This window comes from Podarcis cretensis, assembly GCF_951804945.1.
Source record: "Podarcis cretensis genome assembly, chromosome: 3".
Lineage (NCBI taxonomy): Eukaryota > Metazoa > Chordata > Lepidosauria > Squamata > Lacertidae > Podarcis > Podarcis cretensis.
The window spans coordinates 75,427,734-75,446,246 of NC_137172.1; the positions used below are offsets into that span (position 1 = coordinate 75,427,734).

The 18,513-nt window shown below is 41.7% G+C and overlaps 1 long non-coding RNA gene across 1 annotated transcript in view; it reads right to left on the bottom strand.

The window, feature by feature from the left end:
* The window catches only part of LOC307213688, a 196,824-nt gene extending 179,170 nt beyond the window's left edge, over positions 1-17,654 (bottom strand). The window contains exon 1 of the long non-coding RNA XR_013837640.1: positions 17,519-17,654. This is a non-coding gene — a long non-coding RNA (uncharacterized lncRNA). The remainder of the gene's footprint in view (positions 1-17,518) is intronic.
* Between the last annotated feature and the right edge of the window lie 859 nt (positions 17,655-18,513).

Sequence of the window (18,513 nt, forward strand, 5' to 3'; positions counted from 1 at the left end):
TCATGCTAAAGCAGGGCGATACCTCACACTCTAGCAGAGCCAAACTTTGGAATCTTTTGTATCCAGTTTAAAATATGCCAAAGCTGATTGTGTTATCTGCACTTAACAAACTGTGGTGAATGATAACTATGGTTTGTCTGAAATGAGTCAACTTCAATCCATGGAGTATGAAGCTGTCTTGTTTAAACAAACTGTAGATACTGTTAGCCACAGTTTAGGGTTTGGAGAATAGGTTACAACTTCCCTAAGGAGGTTAGGTTGACCCCATTCCTTTTAGGCAGTTAGCAAAAGCATTTTTATTTTGCTTGGCTTCTAATGGTTCTTTATTTTAGATTGGGTTTTTAAATTCTGCTCTTTTTGCTTTTTAATACTTTGTTTTGTGGTATTTTTCTCTTTCCCCCCGAAACCACATTGGAGACCCTTTTTAAGACTGAAAGCTGGGGAGGGGGGTTTGAAAATCTCCAGATTTTATTTATTTATTTATTTACAGCTCTTCAGCAAATGCTCTTTTTGCTGTTAATTAATAGTTTCCTAGGTACGAGTAAATCTACGAACACTGCTTCTGATTTTCATGTGTGTTTCTGAACAAAGTGAGAATGCCGTCCCTGTGGCCACTCCCTTTGTCTGTGTGGAGAGAGACTCTGATGTCGCATGTCACCCTCTCAAACCCAGCATGAAAACTAGTTAGAATTGTATGTTGCCTCTTCTCCTTTCCCAGGGAAGAAATGAGAGCTCAGAATAGGTAAAGCAAGGTGCTGTTTTGTAAGTTTGCTACTAACAAACACCACCCGCAGTAATTAACTAGGTATGCACAGGAAGTGATCTGAGGAGAGCAATCTCCATCTAGCTTCATGAACCCCGTATTACCAAAATTTGTATTTTATTCCATGCAGTTCTGCACTTGTGCTGGACAGCCACAAAATCCGATACTTGGATGCAGAATTCAGCAGCCTTACAAATCTGTTGTTAAAGGAATTTCATATCGTTTTGGTTGAGAAGATGGGCAACACCAGCTAAAACTTCAGAGATCGCATGCAGGGTGGTGGAGAAGCTAAGCTGCATTTCCATCAGCTGAGAGCCTAGTCTTCGTATGCTTCCCTTCCTAATAACTAGCAGTAGAAGAAGAAATTATGTAGAATAAGGAAGTTTATGCCATGTGTACCTAATGTTTATAGGTGATAGAAATCAGTTTTTCTTGTTCCTGAGTTTGTTATTGTTTAACACAGTGAACAGTGTGGTACTGAAGAATCTCGCAAAGTGAGATTTATAGATCATGTAGGGACAGAGAAGTGAAATTGCTCTTTGCAAAAGAAGCAAAACAAGCTCTGCCAGTCATTTTAATGTCACAACAGGTCTGTCAGGTTATAATTTCATATAATGACAGTCTCACAAATTATAACATTCTCTCCACTTCTGAACTATGAAAGGCGTGAAGTTCTTACCTGACAAAGCTCCTCCTAAAAGGAAAGTAAATAGTTTTTGGCAGGATTGTCACTACTGAGGGTCAAACTGCCCAGTATTGTCAACCTCCGCAAATAACTACAGGAAGCAATCTGGCCTGAAAGTTCATTCAAGGCCACAGGAGAGGCTGCCACTCACTTCCCCTGTGTAAGATTTCTTGTGGCATTTCCTCTCTCTGAGCAGTTTTTTCAACCCATGGGTGTTGGTTTTGGGAGATACAGATATATATTTGCAAAAATTTGCATATTGGTGAAAACTACATACAAAGAACCTGTACATTTTTGAGCAGTGGGTGGAAATATTTTTGGATTTGAAATTTGCACTAAAATGCTGATGGGTTTTCATGAGGACCTAAAAATAACAATAATTGCAAACTGAATTTATGATTGGAAAAAATGAGAAACTGAGATCAACCAAAATTTGACAAATTCATCTATTGCCTACAAGAAGTAAATGTGTATATAGGTCAGAAAATATGACTGTGGACATTCATTCTCACAGCATGTAGTGGGGGAGGTGGAAGAGCAGTTAATCCAAGTCAGACCAACGGCAGCATCAGACATATTCTTTCTTTTTGCTGACATTATGTTTTGCATTTCAAAAACTGGCCAGTTGTCACACATGCCTATTAAATGAAAAACAGGGAAATGAAGCGTTTAATTTCTGGTAAGTGAGACGTCTGTCTGCCTGAAAACAAAAATGTAAGTGATGGAAAATGAACAAATATGCTGTGAAATTGGAGTCAGAATGGCATAAACATTTAGTGAGTGGAATTTATGGGAAATTCTGTGGCAGGTATGGACAAGCATATTAGCAGCAAAATGACGGTTTCCTCCTGAAAATCATGACTAGGGTTATGAGCACATGTGTATGAGATTGCAGAACTAATTTAAAAGTAGTAGCTGGTAGGATGAGCAGATAATCTTCCAGAACTGAATGAATGAGTTAATAAGAAATATTAAAGACAGTACAGAATGTTAATTGGATTGTCTGAAATATAATGAGTCATTCAAAAGATTTATTTATTTTTTGTATCACCTTCCCAGAGGTTACATGTCATCGTGTGTGTGTGTGTGTGTGTGTGTGATGTATATATATTCTTCTAAGCATTCACAGGGAGAGATATAGTTTAAAAATAAGTTCCTTGGTATAAAGTTAATCTAGACAGCTTCTAGATTAATCTAGACACTTGTCGTTTTGCAGTGAACACTATATGCTATATACCTGAAGGAGCGTCTCCACCCCCATTGTTCTGCCCGGACGCTGAGGTCCAGCGCCGAGGGCCTTCTGGCAGTTCCCTCATTGTGAGAAGCAAAGCTACAGGGAACCAGGCAGAGGGCCTTCTCGGTAGTGGCGCCCGCCCTGTGGAACGCCCTCCCATCAGATGTCAAAGCGATAAATAACTACCTGACATTCAGAAGACATCTTAAGGCAGCCCTGTTCAGGGAAGTTTTTAATCTGTGATATTTTACTGTATTTTTGGTTTCTATGGAAGCCGCCCAGAGTGGCTGGGGAAACCCAGCCAGATGGGCGGGGTACAAATAATAAATTATTATAATATTATTATTATAGACTATTAAATTTTTAGGGCTAACTGTTCTGGAAGTTGTCTATATGACCTGATGTTTTAAATGTACAGTAGTAAGTACAGTATTCAGTGTATTTTGCTAGTGCCTGCCCTTTAAGGCCGTCCTTGTGTACTTATAAACTACTTACCAGGGGAAATCCAACGGTCTCAGCTGGGGTTATCAACATATTTGAAGCATGTGAACACATTGTTAATTATCCTCACACAATGTATGGACACAGCTATGAGGACCCCAGGCTGGCTGGGATCACCTCTGGTAGGAGCCAGTGTTTGAAACGTATAGTGCAACAAGCAGCATGTTGGAAAAAGAAATGGTGAACAATGCATGAAAATCATAAGCAAATGAGGATGTGGTTGTTGTTTTTAATTGGTGAAAACACAGTGCAGGCCTATTTTTAATGTGAAGGAATCTGGAACAGTTTCAGCCCATGTTCTACCAGTTGCACAAGCTTCTTCCTCAGGCTGGACCTGGTCAGGCAACAATGGAAGATCATGGTAGCCTCATGGTGCAACCTTTCCAGTTTGCATTGGGCCTATTTCAACAAAACCTATCTGGGTCAAATTACCTCTCTGTATCTTCCTGGGTTCATGAAATATGCTAGAGCCCTTGCAGCAGCAGCAGCAACAACAACAACCTACAAAATAGAGTTGGATCCACCCACCCATTCCTTAACCTCCTCCGCATGCTCCATGGAAGGCTTAGGGACATAGCTTCCTGTCTGAAAAAAGAAGTTAGACCAATAGTGCTGCAGTAAGATATGATCCTGCATATACTGTATAGATGATGCCTTATATAGTATAGTATGGCATAGAAAGTGAACCTACATGTAGAACTGAAACACAAGAAAGGTCAGCATTAGCGAGTTTGTTATATGCAGTCACTTTTAGACAATTAAATAATTACTGCTAATCTACGGTCATCTCTGGAATTCATGGAACAGATGCATCTAGGTCAGTATTGTCAACAGCAAACAGCAAAAGGTCTCCATGGCTGCAGACCGAAGCCTAGAGATTGAACCTGGGCCCTCTTGCATGCTAAGTGTTTGTGTTCTACCAGTGAGCTGAGCTGCTCCAATTCTCCTAGGCAAGAGAACAAGGCAAGCTATGAAAAGGTTTGGAGGCATACAGTGCAGATTCACCTTACTTAGGTCTATGACAGTCAACAGTAGAGGGGGGAAGGGTTGTGACCTGAGAGAAATATGAATTCCTAAGACAATGACACATCATGAGATGACCTTAAGCAACCCTGCCAGGAGATTCATGGGGGTCATGGGAGGCCAAAAGGCTCATTCTTAGCAGCATTTCACAACTCTGCCACACACCCCTTTTTTTAACACAAAGTTTCTGGGTCATAAATTAAGCCCTGGCAGCCTGCTTCTGTAAAAGAACAATGCACACAGTGTAGAATTGAATATGGAAGCATGATGAAGATGGAAGATAGTTTATTCAGATTATTTTTTTTATCTGTCTCCCATCCCAAATGTACTTTACAGTTAGCTATGTTGATAATAGTCTTATGCTCCTAATATGCTAAGAATACACCCACAAGCCAGCATAGTAGGGAAGCCAAGGGAAGCCAGTGCAACCCCCTCCAGGGGTTACTGTACTACAACTCCCATCACCCCTCTCTATTGACCATGCTGGCTGGGGCTTATTGGAATTGTAGTCTGAAGCATCTGGAGGGTAGCACACTGGCTACTCCCAAGCACAGAACCTGGTGCTAGTTACATTGGTTGAGCTGTTCTGTGTACTGTCACATCAAAGCAAAAAGGACTGAGATTGCCAACAGATTAAAAACAAAGCAGTTGATGAGCTACACATGTAGACAACTGAGATCTCTTAAGCAGCTCCTCAGTGAGGCCCAAAATGACTAAGGAATGAGGAAACAATGGAAAATGCAGTGACAGTGATAGACATAGGGCAAGCTCTGCACTGCCCTACATCTAGGATGACTCAACATTCTGTGGCTAGCTCAGCTGGTGGACTCTTAATCTCAGGGTTGTGGGTTTGAGCCCCACATTGGGCAAAAGATTTCTGCATTGCAGGGGATTGAACAGGACTTAATGGCAATCTACTCTGGGAGATGGAAGAAGAGGCTAGTGCTTTGCTCTGCCTCCTCTTCTTATAACACCAGCAACAGCAATAATATATTAGTCACTTTCCTCACAAAGGTGACCCAAACCGATTTACAAAAACAAAACCAGGTATAGCAACCAATCAATGAAAACCTAAGAATGCAACTATACAGATAAAATGGTCCTCTTATAGACTCAGGGTCTGGTGATGGGCATCTGGTCCTGGATTTGCTGTTTAAAGTATTTGTGACAGGGAAAGACATATGAGCTCCTCAGACAATGCTAACCCAGCAAGGAGACCAGACTCCCATCCTCCCGCAATGCTCCCTTCGTCAGACACTCAGATAAATAAGAACATGAGTCAGCCATTTCATCCTAAGGACGTGAGCTGAGAGTATTCCACATAATAATCACTGAAAAACTAGGAAAAGATGACTACAGAAAAAGTCGAATCACTCCCCAAGCACAAATCCTGCTGCTTTTACAGCACCATGTTTTCCTGCTATCAAATCCAGTAGGAATCATAGTCTGATGACCTGATCTATATACGTAACGCTTGCCGATCAGAAGGTTGGCAGTTCGAATCCCTGCGATGGGGTGAGCTCCCGTTGCTCAGTCTCTGCTCCTGTCAACCTAGCAGTTTGAAAGCACGTCAAAGTGCAAGTAGATAAATAGGTACTGCTCCAGTGGGAAGGTAAATGGCGTTTCCGTGCGCTGCTCTGGTTCGCCAGAAGCGGCTTAGTCATGCTGGTTACATGACCCAGAAGCTGTCTGCGGACAAGCGCCGGCTCCCTCGGCCAGTAAAGCGAGATGAGCGCGGCAACCCCAGAGTCGTCCATGACTAGACTAATGGTCAGGGGTCCCTTTACCTTTTACCGAGTATAGGATTTCTGTACAAAGGTGACAACCAAGTGTTTATTATTACTGAACTGAGATAATTTTTATCTGTTTTAACTTTGGTATGTTTTAAAGTATTGTTCTAAGTTTTTATCAATTTTATTGCTTTATATTTTTGTAAACTGCTATGAGGTTGCTTTTTCTTTTTTTTACAATCAAGCAGCATATAAATGTAATAAAATAAACTATTATTATAATTAATTATTTGGCGATGGTGATGATATAGGAGTTGCAACTGATGAATTGTTAATATGAGAGCAATTTGATGCCTTTAAAGGGTTAATTTTTAAATAAAAAATTCAGAAAACATTTATTCATACAGTTACAATACAATACATTTTCAATCAATATATGCCCTCCACAGACACTTCTGAGATGATGGTGGTATTAGAAGGGTTAATTTAAATGTGTTTGAAACAGTGACACTGAGGGATGAGTTATCTCCATGTTATTTGCTGAACAAAAGGACTTACTACCTTAAAGGGGAGGCATTGGTGTTATTATCTTTGCAGCTAACACCCTTTGAAGGACTTTTTTCAGGAGGGAGAACACACCCTTTCATTGTTCCTTTGTTTGCCTGCTGAAATCTTCTATTCTTGCTCATACTTTCCCCCCATCTTGCCTGCTTTGTTTGTTAACTTTCACAATAAAGCTATGTTTGGAAAGTGCAAATGGATTGACAGGATTACAATGCCAAAATGCCCCAGCCTGTGGCTATTTCCGCATATCTAGTTCTTAAAAGAGGTGGAGAGTTAGGCTCCCATTTTAACTAAAATGATATCAACAGAGCTCTGTGTGTGTGTGTGTGTGTGTGTGTCTGTGTGTGGAGCAATGTGTGTAGCAAACTAAGAATCAGATTTCCATGCTGCAGAGAACCCCCGTGGGTCACATGGAGGCACATAGGTTGCAACATCCTTAGAGAAGCTAAGCAGGAATTGGTTTGGTCAGAGCTAGGCAAAAACGTTTCTCTTCAACCAGGCTTTGGGCTGATTAACATTCTATATCCTTTTAAACGTGTTTTAGGGAGGGAGGGTTGTTGGTTTGTATTGTTCTTGTGTTCATTATGTATTTTGTATTTTTATATTGTATTTTTACACTGTGAACCACCCTGAGATCTTCGGATAAAGTTTGGTGTACTAACTAACTAACTAAATTGGATGCATGGATGTATGGAAAAGTAAGTGAAGATGAGCATGCCAGCCCCACCTGCTCCCTCTCCCATCCCAAGTTGGAGGGTGACTCTGTGCAGTGGAGAGTCTGCTCTTTTTGTATAGACTCTTTGTGTATTTCAGAACCCTCACCCCCCAAGGTTCAAAGAGTCAGTAGTGGCCGGTGGACCATGGTGGGACTGCATTGCTTATTATTGTGGAAGCCACTGCTGGTAACTGAGAGGGGTAGTGATGAGGTGGTGGGGAGGTCAGTGTGGCACAGGTGCAGTGGCAGGAGCATTGGACTGTATCTGCTGCTCTGCCCACACCGACTTCCCTGCCACCTCCCTACCCCCTCTTTGGATACCAGCAGTGAAGTCTGCATTGGGAAGCCAGGTGAGCAGCACCAACCTGCCTCACAGGCTGCTACTCAAGGCTGGAGAAGGGAGCATGTGACACCTGCTTTCTTCTCTACTTCATCCATATAAAAGGAGTGCATAAGGCTGCTCCAATGCTATGCTTTGCACATGTACAAAGAGTCCATAGAAATAATAATGTGAACGCATGGTGGATTTAAAAGTTGATGTGGGGTACAGATTGGGTGGACAGCTGTACATGTGTTGAATGTACCCATGTATGATCATGTCCAGTGTTCTCTCCAATAGGCCTTTTGTGGCACATGCACTGTTTATCAGTGATGGCTGCAGTGATAGGGAAGGCCAGATTCCTGACATGGAGGCCTTAGATATTTGACATTTCTTTACGTGCACAATTGCTGAGGAACATGAGAACTACAAGCACCATAAATGATACATGATGCATGGAACAGTTTGTCTTCAGAGGAGTTTTGAGCAAGTATGCACCGAGAAATGAGGGTCCGCCCCACCTCTCTTAAAATATCAGATGACAAGCATATTGAACTACTGGTTCTGTTTACACGTTTTGAGTTGATGCATGTTTACAATCCTCCTCTCGAGGACCTAAGTGGAGATAATTTGATGCTGAACCAATTGGCATCCATTTGCATCACAGGTACATATCATTTGTGAGTTCAGAACTCTCATTAAGTGTTGCAAAAGCCCTGGGGGAGAGATGGGTGTGCAGACTCCATGGCACCACAAATGTTAGAATAAAAACAAGGAATGCTGTAAAAACTCTTGTTTTGTCTTAATTCAAACTTTTACTGGTACGGGTGACACGAAACGATATCCAGCAGGGTTGGGGGGGGGGTTTGGTTCTCATTTGAGAAGCCACTTTTCTTTTGTAGCTTAGTTCATTTTCCAAAAACAGATAACACAGTTATCTCTACAAGGAATAATCACAGGGGAAAGCCACTTGTTGTTTGTCCATGTTAACTGCCTGTGATTACCTGTGCTCCCATTTTCAGCCAGACAGAAGGTAAGTGTCATAGTCTAGTAAAGATGCCTGGCTGGCAATGACACGAAACATTTCACTGGGGGACAGATCCCTGGGGGATTTCAATACTAGTTGCTGGAAACAGTGGGAAGAGGGAGTGCTTTTGAGCACATGTCCTGCTTGTGGACTTGTCATTGGCATCTGCTTGGCACTCTGAGAACAGCATCCAACAGAAGAAGAAGAAGAGTTTGGATTTGATATCCAGCTTTATCACTACCCTAGGGAGTCTCAAAGTGGCTCACATTCTCCTTTCCCTTCCTCCCCCACAACAAACACTCTGTGAGGTGAGTGAGGCTGAGAGACTTCAGAGAAGTGTGACTGGTCCAAGGTCACCCAGCAGCTGCATGTGGAGGAGTGGAGACGCGAACCCGGTTCCCCAGATTACGAGTCTATCGCTCTTAACCACTACAACACAGCCATCACAGATGTAGTTTATCAGCAAATGAGTCACTGGCCTGATCCTGCAGACTCTTCTTATGTTCTTATGTGTGAATCTAAGGCCGTTAGCCTTCCATATTAGTGATCAATGGCAACTGTTTAAACTCTGAGGACTGATGCTTAATATTAAACAATTGCTTTCAAAGTATTGCAAAATGCCAATATAAGCTTTGAAATTACAGTGATAAAAGTAACTGGCTAATGTCCTAAGATACATTATTTCTAAGATTTACACCCTGTCCAGTGGTATTAATGCTTCAGACTGGCTGGTCTTGAGTTAAGAGCTGACTGCACATGACAATATGTACCAAAGAAACCTTCAGAACAGGTTGACTTGAAAGTATGTGTGGGGGGTGGGTTGGGGGTTCAAGAGCTTATCCCTTTCCCCACCTGAGATTTCCTCACTCCAGATTGCCTCCCTTCCCCCAGAGGATTTCACTTGCTTGCATGTGTTTACAAACTCTGCAGAAGAAGTCCTGAAGCCAGGTGGTATTTGAGCTGTGAAAATTATGAACAAGAGTTATGCTGTTCCCCAGCCTTTTCATCTCAACTGCCTTTTCCTGAAGGAGCATTAAACAAAACACACACACACACACACACACACACACACACACAAATAAGGCACCAGGATGGTCATATGTGCCTTTGCATAATACAAATAATCCAATGTGGGGAACAATCCTGTAGAGTGGGGTGTGGGGACTGGATATTGCCAGTGGGCCAGATCCTTATCTCACTCAACCTCATCAGAATTTGATAGGTGGGCATGGCACCTCACCTGTCCATTATTTACCTGAGGTCACAATGACATCAGGTGATGCAGTACTTTGAGGCTCCAACAACCAGTTGATTGCTGGGACTTCAAATGCTATGCAGGATTCTTTGGAAGGAGCTCAAGTGTAGAGACTGGAGAGGACCAGAAAGAAAAAGGGAAACAAGGAGACAGGATGTTATGCATTCTGTTCAAGCTTCTGGAAAGGAAAAGCATTTTTAAAAAATGTGTGATGTTGCTCAAGCAGTATAATAAACATGCTAATGCAACCTTGAAGCTGCTTAATTAAAAAATTGCTCTCTGATTTGAAAGTGGAATTGCCTCCAGCAGCGCTTGCTTGGCCACATTGCTTGTCTCGGTTATAATTCATGTTCTTTTCAAGTTGACAGCAAAGCTGCCTTGGAATTGATTGGGTTAGGGCTTCATCTGTAATGTATTCTTCAAAATCTGTTCCACCACTGCATATAGTTCAGCTGCACTATTAGAGCCAACTCCCCACCCCATTGCCCCAATTATTTAGGGTGAAGTGATGGGCTTAGTGAGCTTAAAAGTAGGTATACAGCTTGCCTCTGCACCCACAGATTTCTGTTTTTTAAAAAAAATAATATTTATTCAACTTTTAAAGATTACAAAGAGAAAAAAACAAAAAAACAAAAAAGAGAAAAATAAAAAAGACAGAAAAAATACAAGCAATTTAAAAAAAAGAACACAGATCAAACCTTTACATAATTTTCTTTCCTTTGCTTATTTCCTTGACCTCCTCACACCTCCCTTTTTTGTATTATAGTTCAATTAGATATTTCAGCAAATCCTTTCCAGCTTTGTTTTTATCCTATTAATTTATCTTAATATACTGTTATTTTACATTCTCGTCTTTCACCAATTAACAAATCCATTTTTACCTAATCTCTTATATCATTTCTGCTAAAACCACATTACTTCATTCCAACATCCTTCTAACATTCCTTAATTTTGCAATGTTTCTGTAGATAAACTTTAAATTTTTTCCAATCTTCTTCCACCGACTCTTCACCTTGGTCTCGGATTCTGCCAGTCATTTCCGCCAGTTCCATATAGTCCATCACTTTCATCTGCCATTCTTCCCGGGTGGGTAAATCTTGTGTCTTCCAATACTTCGCGATGAGTATTCTTGCTGCTGTTGTTGCATACATAAAGAAAGTTCTGTCCTTGTTTAGCACCAATTGGCCGACCATGCCCAGGAGAAAGGCCTCTGGTTTCTTCTGAAAGGTATATTTAAGTACCTTTTTCATTTCATTATAGATCATCTCCCAGAAAGTCTTAATCCTTGGGCATGTCCACCAAAGGTGAAAGAATGTACCTTCAATCTCTTTACATTTCCAACATTTGTTATCAGGCAAATGATAAATTTTTGCAAGCTTGACTGGTGTCATGTACCACCTATATATCATTTTCATTATATTCTCTCTTAAGGCATTACATGCCGTGAACTTAATACCTGTGGTCCATAACTGTTCCCAGTCAGCCATCATAATGTTATGTCCAACATCTTGTGCCCATTTTATCATAACAGATTTCACCATTTCATCCTGAGTATTCAATTTCAACAGCAAGTTATACATTCTTGACAAGTTCTTAGTTTTAGGATCTAACAGTTCTGTTTCCAATTTTGATTTCTCCACCTGAAAACCAATTTTCTTATCCAAATTAAAAGCCTCCATTATTTGATAATAATGAAGCCAATCCCGTACTTTGTTTTTTAGTTTTTCAAAACTCTGCAGCTTTAATTTGTCTCCTTCTTGTTCCAGTATTTCCCAATATTTCGGCCAGTTGGCCTCCATATTGAGCTTTTTCTGAGCCTTTGCTTCCATTGGTGACAACCACCTTGGAGTTTTATTTTCAAGCAAGTCCTTATATCTTATCCAGATATTAAACAGTGCTTTCTTGACAATATGGTTTTTAAACGCTTTATGTGCTTTGACCTTATCATACCACAAATATGCATGCCAACCAAATACATTATTGAACCCTTCCAAATCCAATACGTCAGTGTTTTCAAGAAGCAGCCATTCCTTCAGCCAACAAAATGCGGCTGATTCATAATAGAGCTTAAGGTCTGGCAGGGCAAATCCACCTCTTTCTTTAACGTCAGTTAATATCTTAAATTTTATTCGGGGCTTCTTGCCCTGCCAGACAAATCTAGAAATATCTTTCTGCCACTTCTTGAAACAATCCATTTTATCCAGAATTTGCAATGTTTGAAACAAAAACAGCATCCTTGGCAATACATTCATTTTTATCACAGCAATTCGGCCTAGCAATGATAACTTCAAATTTGACCATATTTCTAAGTCCCTTTTCACTTCCATCCAGCATTTTTCATAGTTATCTTTAAATAAAATCACATTCTTAACAGTCACTTTCTTAACCAGTGTTAATCCTGTCTCCTGCACCCACAGATTTCTGTATCAGAGAGAGGGCTATCTTGGATTGGAGCAGTAACAGAAATCTCCATTGCTACATATTGGGTGTATATTTCAGCGGTTGAACGTACAAGTTTATGGCCATGCTGTAGTGTAGTGTCAGTCCAACCCCTGTGCAGTCTCATCAGGGCTGACCTTAAGGCAATTGGAGCAATTGGGCTCCACGGGCCTCTCATAAGGGGGCCCCAGGGCAATTGCCCTAGGTTGCACCAGGGCAATCTAGATGAATTTTATTTATAAGATTTTGCAGACTTTGGCTGTGAACTGAGGTCCTACAAAATAAAAATAAAAATCAAGTTGCGCCCCACTGCTTCAAACTGGCCCCCACTGGCTAGCCCTGAGTCTAATAGTTGCTGGGCCTGAGTTGCCCTGCCCTTGCCCGAAGTCTTGGGTTTACAGTTTTGGGAGAGGGGAGACTGTGGCACTGGGGAGAGGACAGGCTGGTGAGGCCCCCTAGACTTAGAGGCCCGAGTTGCCCTGCCCTCGCATGAAGTCTTGGGTTTGCAATTTTGGGAGAGGGGAGACTGCCCGCTGGGGAGTGGGAGGGCTGGTGAGGCCCCCTAGATTTAGAGGCCCTGAGTTTCAGCCTACTTAGCCTATACATAAATCCGGCACTATAACCTTGTTCACTCTTTATTTTATTTTTTATTTTTTTCACCTTCAGCATCAGGGCTCTTCTTTCCTCCTCAGAGCTCTGTTTTTTTATTAAAGGTTTTCTTGTTTTACAGAAGTAAGTGTAATGTCTCTCATATTTTTTCCATGTAACATTTTTACAAATCAGTTTCATTTGTTGAGACATTGGGGGGGAGGGGATGGAGGGGGGAAGATGGGTGGGGGTGGGGTCGGGTGGCAATGTTTCTATTTTGCTTAATGTATGTAGGGTTTGGTGTCAGCATTGCTCTTGCTGTTCATTTGTGTTTCTTTGGTGGTGAGAGAGGTTGGGGCTGGCCTAGGGTGTGGTTGTTTGTTTGTGATTGGCTGTGGTGACCTTTGTTTTCGTGTGTGAGTGGGGTGGGTAGGTGTTTTGGATCAGGTTAGCCATATTGATTTGTATGCTGTTGGTGGATTATTGTCATTGTCTTGTTGGGCTGTGTATGTGGTAAAGGGGAGCCATACCGGGGTAAAGGCGTCTTCTTCTGTTTGTCCCCGTGTCAGTTTCAGTTTATTGGTTAATTTTTCTAGTAGGGCAGTTTCCTATACTATTTGGTACCATTGGTCCATGCTAACTCCTGACAGGTCTCTCCAGTGTCTGGTTATGGTGTTTCTGGCTGCTGAAAGTAGGTGGGTTATGAGTTCTTTGTGGTGTAAATGGGCATTGTCATCTTGGAAGATGTCTAGTAGGGCCAATTCTGGGGTGATGTCTAATACTTGCCTAGTTATTTTACATATTTCTTGTATGGCTGTTGTCCAGAATAGTTGGATTTTGGGGCACTCCCACCACATGTGGAGGTATGTGCCTGTGGAGGTGCACCCTCTCCAGCATTTTGGTGAGGTTCCTGGGCGTATTAGCGCTAGTTTTCTTGGTGTTAGGTACCACCTGTAGGTGAGTTTCAGAGTGAGCTTGTGAGCTTGTTCACTTTTTATGTTTTGGACTACATCTCCCATCAGTCTCGGCCAGCATAGCCAATGGTTGGGGAATATGGAAGATGTAGCCCTAAATGTATGGAGGGGACCTGGCTGGGGAAGGCTATTAGCTTCTTAAACAAAACGGAGTAGATCTGGACCACAGATCTTCGTCATCATATCTGGTTGAGCCTTTAGTGTTTCTTACTTCACTTGCTTGTTAGCCAGTCAACCCTTTCTATTTCACTGAAAACTGGGACGGATTCAAACACAAGAGCATGCCTTCTGTGATGCAAGGGTAGCAGCACCTTTGGAATTTATTATGAATGTTGGCTGCACTGACTGTGAGTGCATATTCACGAAGATGCATTTCAAAGGAGTGTAGAAAAAATGTAATAATGTGAACATGCTCTGACTTTCCCTATGCTGTCCTCAAGCTAGGATTAATTTGTGCTCTGCCTTAACTGCTAATTGGCATTTATAGAAAGCTTTTAGAGCTGATTTATAAGGAGTATATAAAAAGCATTAGCGTGATAGACAGGTGAATGATGTAGTCTTTCTAGCTCTAGCAGGAAGAGGCATTAAGATTTGCTTTTTCCTGGTTTCGGAAGGGAATTCCCTTGATTAGCATTACTCTTATTGATTTAGCCCAGTGTCTTTCTCCTGTTTTGCAATGTGCCCCAGATAATTTTTCTTCTCAGCAAATCACTAGTGAATGGCCCAGTGATACTTTCTGCATCTACAATGGGATAGTAGCACTAGCAAAACTGCTTCTTCTTTTTCCTATGGAGGGGGTTACAGTTAACCCTCTTTGTAATCAACAAAAGAAACAATTGTGCAAGAGTTTGCACAAGTCCATTGTAAACTACCCCCTGCAGAAAGGTAGGTGATTACTGCACTCAGGGTGCATTCAGATACAGGGATTATTGCATTAGTTTTCCTGGTTATAAAGATAGCATTTCTGTCCTGGTTTCTAACATTACTTTTAACTGCAATACTTGCTGCATTATGGAACAGTGGCTTTTTTATCTGTTTTACCACATGGCGTGATCCTTGAAGACTATGAAAATCACAGATTAAAACTCTCACAATTTTCTGGGTTAACTGGCTTGCAAACAATTAGCATAGAAACTAGTGCTAAATTTCCACCAGATTTCAAAAAGTGTCTTTTACATTCTGTGAAAGATCACATAAAACATGGAAATTATCAGGCCAAGGAAATATCAGGAAAACAGAATAAAATGCTGCTTCAATGCAGCCTCAGTCATGGTGTCCACTATAATCCAATGCAGCTTTAAAAAGACCTGGTGGTAGACTATAGAGAAGCGATAGGGGGCTTGCAGCTTTCCCAGTGTTGTTGGACTCCCATCAGCCCCAGCCTGCAGGGCCAATTATCAGCAAGGATGGGAGTGCAGTCCAGCATCATCTGGAGGGCCAGCTGTTTCTCTTTACGGGCCTTGCAGTTCTGCCAGAAGAGCTGGAAGAGTGAATCTTCTTGCTTGGGTTCATGTTTCTTAGGGTCCCCTTGCTGGAGTCTTGTCATTTTCAGGTGGGGCGCATTTAACGACACACCAGCCAATACGGGTTGTGTAATTAAAGTTGACTTGGAGCTTTTGCACAATGATCCTGCTTCCCTCCAAGCCTTTCTGATAAGGAAAGTGATGGGGAAACGCACTGGAGAGTGTGGGATAACATTAGCTGAAGCAATTTCATTTAACTGCTGCACAAACAAGCTACAATCAATGCTCAATAAATAGCCAACAGTCCCTGCAAACTTTGTGCAAACAAATTAGGATGAATACTCAATAAACATGTTTTCTGGAAGTGACCTTGGATGTTTATTTCTTGCTACATAAAGAGTGAAGTTCAATGGAAGGGCTGGTTGCATTTATTTACTTACACTGGCTACTCAATAAAATGGAACCCATTTCAGTTCACTGTATCTATTGTGATACTGTTGATGCTATCCACAGGGTGATGGAGTTTCATCAAAGCATGGGAATAGTCTACCTTCATCACAGAGCACTTCTGAATGTCAAAACATTGGCTGGGTATTAGCCCAATACAGAGGTGAATTTGATGTTGTTACTTTTAAAGGCAGGAGATATGGGATAAGAGGACAGCTTGTTATTGGCTACCTTTATGACATTTAGAGAATGCTGTAGGTGCTACATAGAGAACGTACTAATATAAAGTGGACACCTATCTTTTTCTCTATACTACATGCAATTTGCCTTATCCAGCTATACTTACAACAGTCTGTGTTGCCATCTATGTGGCAGGGAGGATTTCACTATGTGGCATCTATGTGGCAGTCACAGTATAGCTCTCACGAAACTATTCATCACATTAAATGTGTCTTTGTAATTGCTCCTGTGCGTTTGTTTTTCAAAGCAACCACCCATGTGGGGAAAGTGGTTTGAACTTGACAGTCTATGCCCATATATCATAGTTCTGATGGAAATGTCTTCCCCAAAGCTATCATGTGACCTGTAAGGGAAGCTATTATTTGGGGGTGTGGGTGGGAAGTGGCAGGGAGGATTTCACTGAAATCAAGGTGTGGGGACAAAGGATCGAATCCTCTTCCACACCACTGGTTTTTAGATCTGGATTGAATAGCCCCCTGCGAGCTGGTCTTTGATCATAATAAAATTATGAATGAATGAACTGCAGTTAAAACACACCCACACCTGCAGTGTAAGAAGCATTTAGGGTAACATGCACTTTGGCTCTTTAGGACCTAAAGGAAAAAATCAAAATGCCAATGTCTATGCCTGTTTATTTATGAGACAAAGAGAGGTGGAACTGAGAGCGGGGAAAGCCAGTCTGAAATCTGCCATCTGAAAACTAGCTGCTTTCAGAAGGCATTGAGATGAACCCATTTTGACTGGCTGGAATTGAGGTAGCATGTAGTTCAGGGATGTGGGAACCTCTGATTCTCCAGATGTTGCTGGACTATAGTTCTCATCTTCCCCAACCATTGGTTTTGCTGGTAGAGGCTGATGAGAGTTAAAGTCCAACAAGCATAAAGCTACCATCCTGAATGCAGGAAACGTCACTCATCAACCACTGATATTGTCTAATGGAGGCTTGTTCTAGGCAGTTGTCAAGATAAACAAGGCTGGGAATGGAACTCTGCTCTGTGGGGCTGCCTCTGGATCCAAAGGAGCTTGGGACAAAGTGGTGGGCCTCTGCTCTGTCAGTAGGCCGAACAGCAGTGGTGGGACAAAGTGGTGGGCCTCTGCTCTGTCAGTAGGCCGAACAGCAGTGGTGGCACTCCAAGCAGCTGTGGGCAGCTGGGTCTAACCACCTTTTAAATTTCCCATAATGCTCCAAAGTAACACTAGGTTGGAAATGTCGGAAAAAGGAGGTCAGATCCTTGCATTGCTCATAGTCTTGGACTGGGGGGGAATGTTGGGAAGATCTTAACACCAGCTCTTTGCAAAAGACTGGGGCCTTAGTGGCTGCCCTAGGATACAAGTATGGACCCCATCCATACTGTTAGGGCCATGACAGCAATTTTCTGGGCAGGCCTTTGCTCCTATATCCCTCTGTGGTGTTGCTTGCAGTGGTAAGGGCAACCCTGGGCATTGTGACACTCAGTCTCCACTATATGCTTTCCCATCATTTCTATTAGAAGAGAAATGTTCTCAGAAAGCAATCACTATCCTAGAAGACCAAGAGTAGTTTTATAGTACAGTGGTACCTCGGGTTACATACGCTTCAGGTTACATATGCTTCAGGTTACAGTCTCTGCTAACCCAGAAATAGTGCTTCAGGTTAAGAACTTTGCTTCAGGATAAGAACAGAAATTGTGCTCCAGCAGCGCGGCAGCAGCAGGAGACCCCATTAGCTAAAGTGGTGCTTCAGGTTAAGAACAGTTTCAGGTTAAGAACAGACCTCTGGAACGAATTAAATACTTAACCTGAGGTACTACTGTAGTTTTATATATAAAAGTTTTTTTGTGTGTGTTAAACGCCTTGGAGCAGAGCCATAGTCTTTTGTTATTTTTTTTACCCTAGGACCTATGATTAAATGACTAATGGTATTGGAATACCGAGTAAATAGCAGTACTGTGAAACTAACCTATTAAAATATTTCTTTTCCTTTCCTTTCTTTTCTCTTCTGATTATGCAGATACATGGAAAGCCTACAATGCTAGTGTCGTAAGTCAAAGAAATAGCAAATCAGCATCTCAGTTGGTGTGGAAGGCTTCTATATACCGGTACTTTAGCTGCCTGGAACTGCAGCTATATTCAGCACAGAAACTTCACATTGCTGGAAGTAAAAACACTGGAAACAGCCAAGGCATTGCTTTAGAGCACTTAATGAACTGTCTTGGTGAGCATTGACACTTTTAATTCAGATTATGTAAACTGGTCGAAAGTGTTGCATAATGAAAAAAAATCCTCCTTTTTCTTGGGGTCAGAAACAGGTCAACATACATTTTAGTTTGGGTGTAAGCAAAAACAACAGCACCTCAATCCAAATTTAAACTCCAGTGGTTAGTGTACTGTTGATGATTGTTATTTATGACAATAGAAGAAAAGTATTTGAGGAAGTAACCATCCAATATGCTTTGCATTATAAACATGTTATGATCTTTAAAGGTCATCTTGCCATGCCCTACTATGGCTTTAGATCTTCAAAGGAGGCTTGACCTCATGTACCATTCTCAGGGGACATGCCTTAT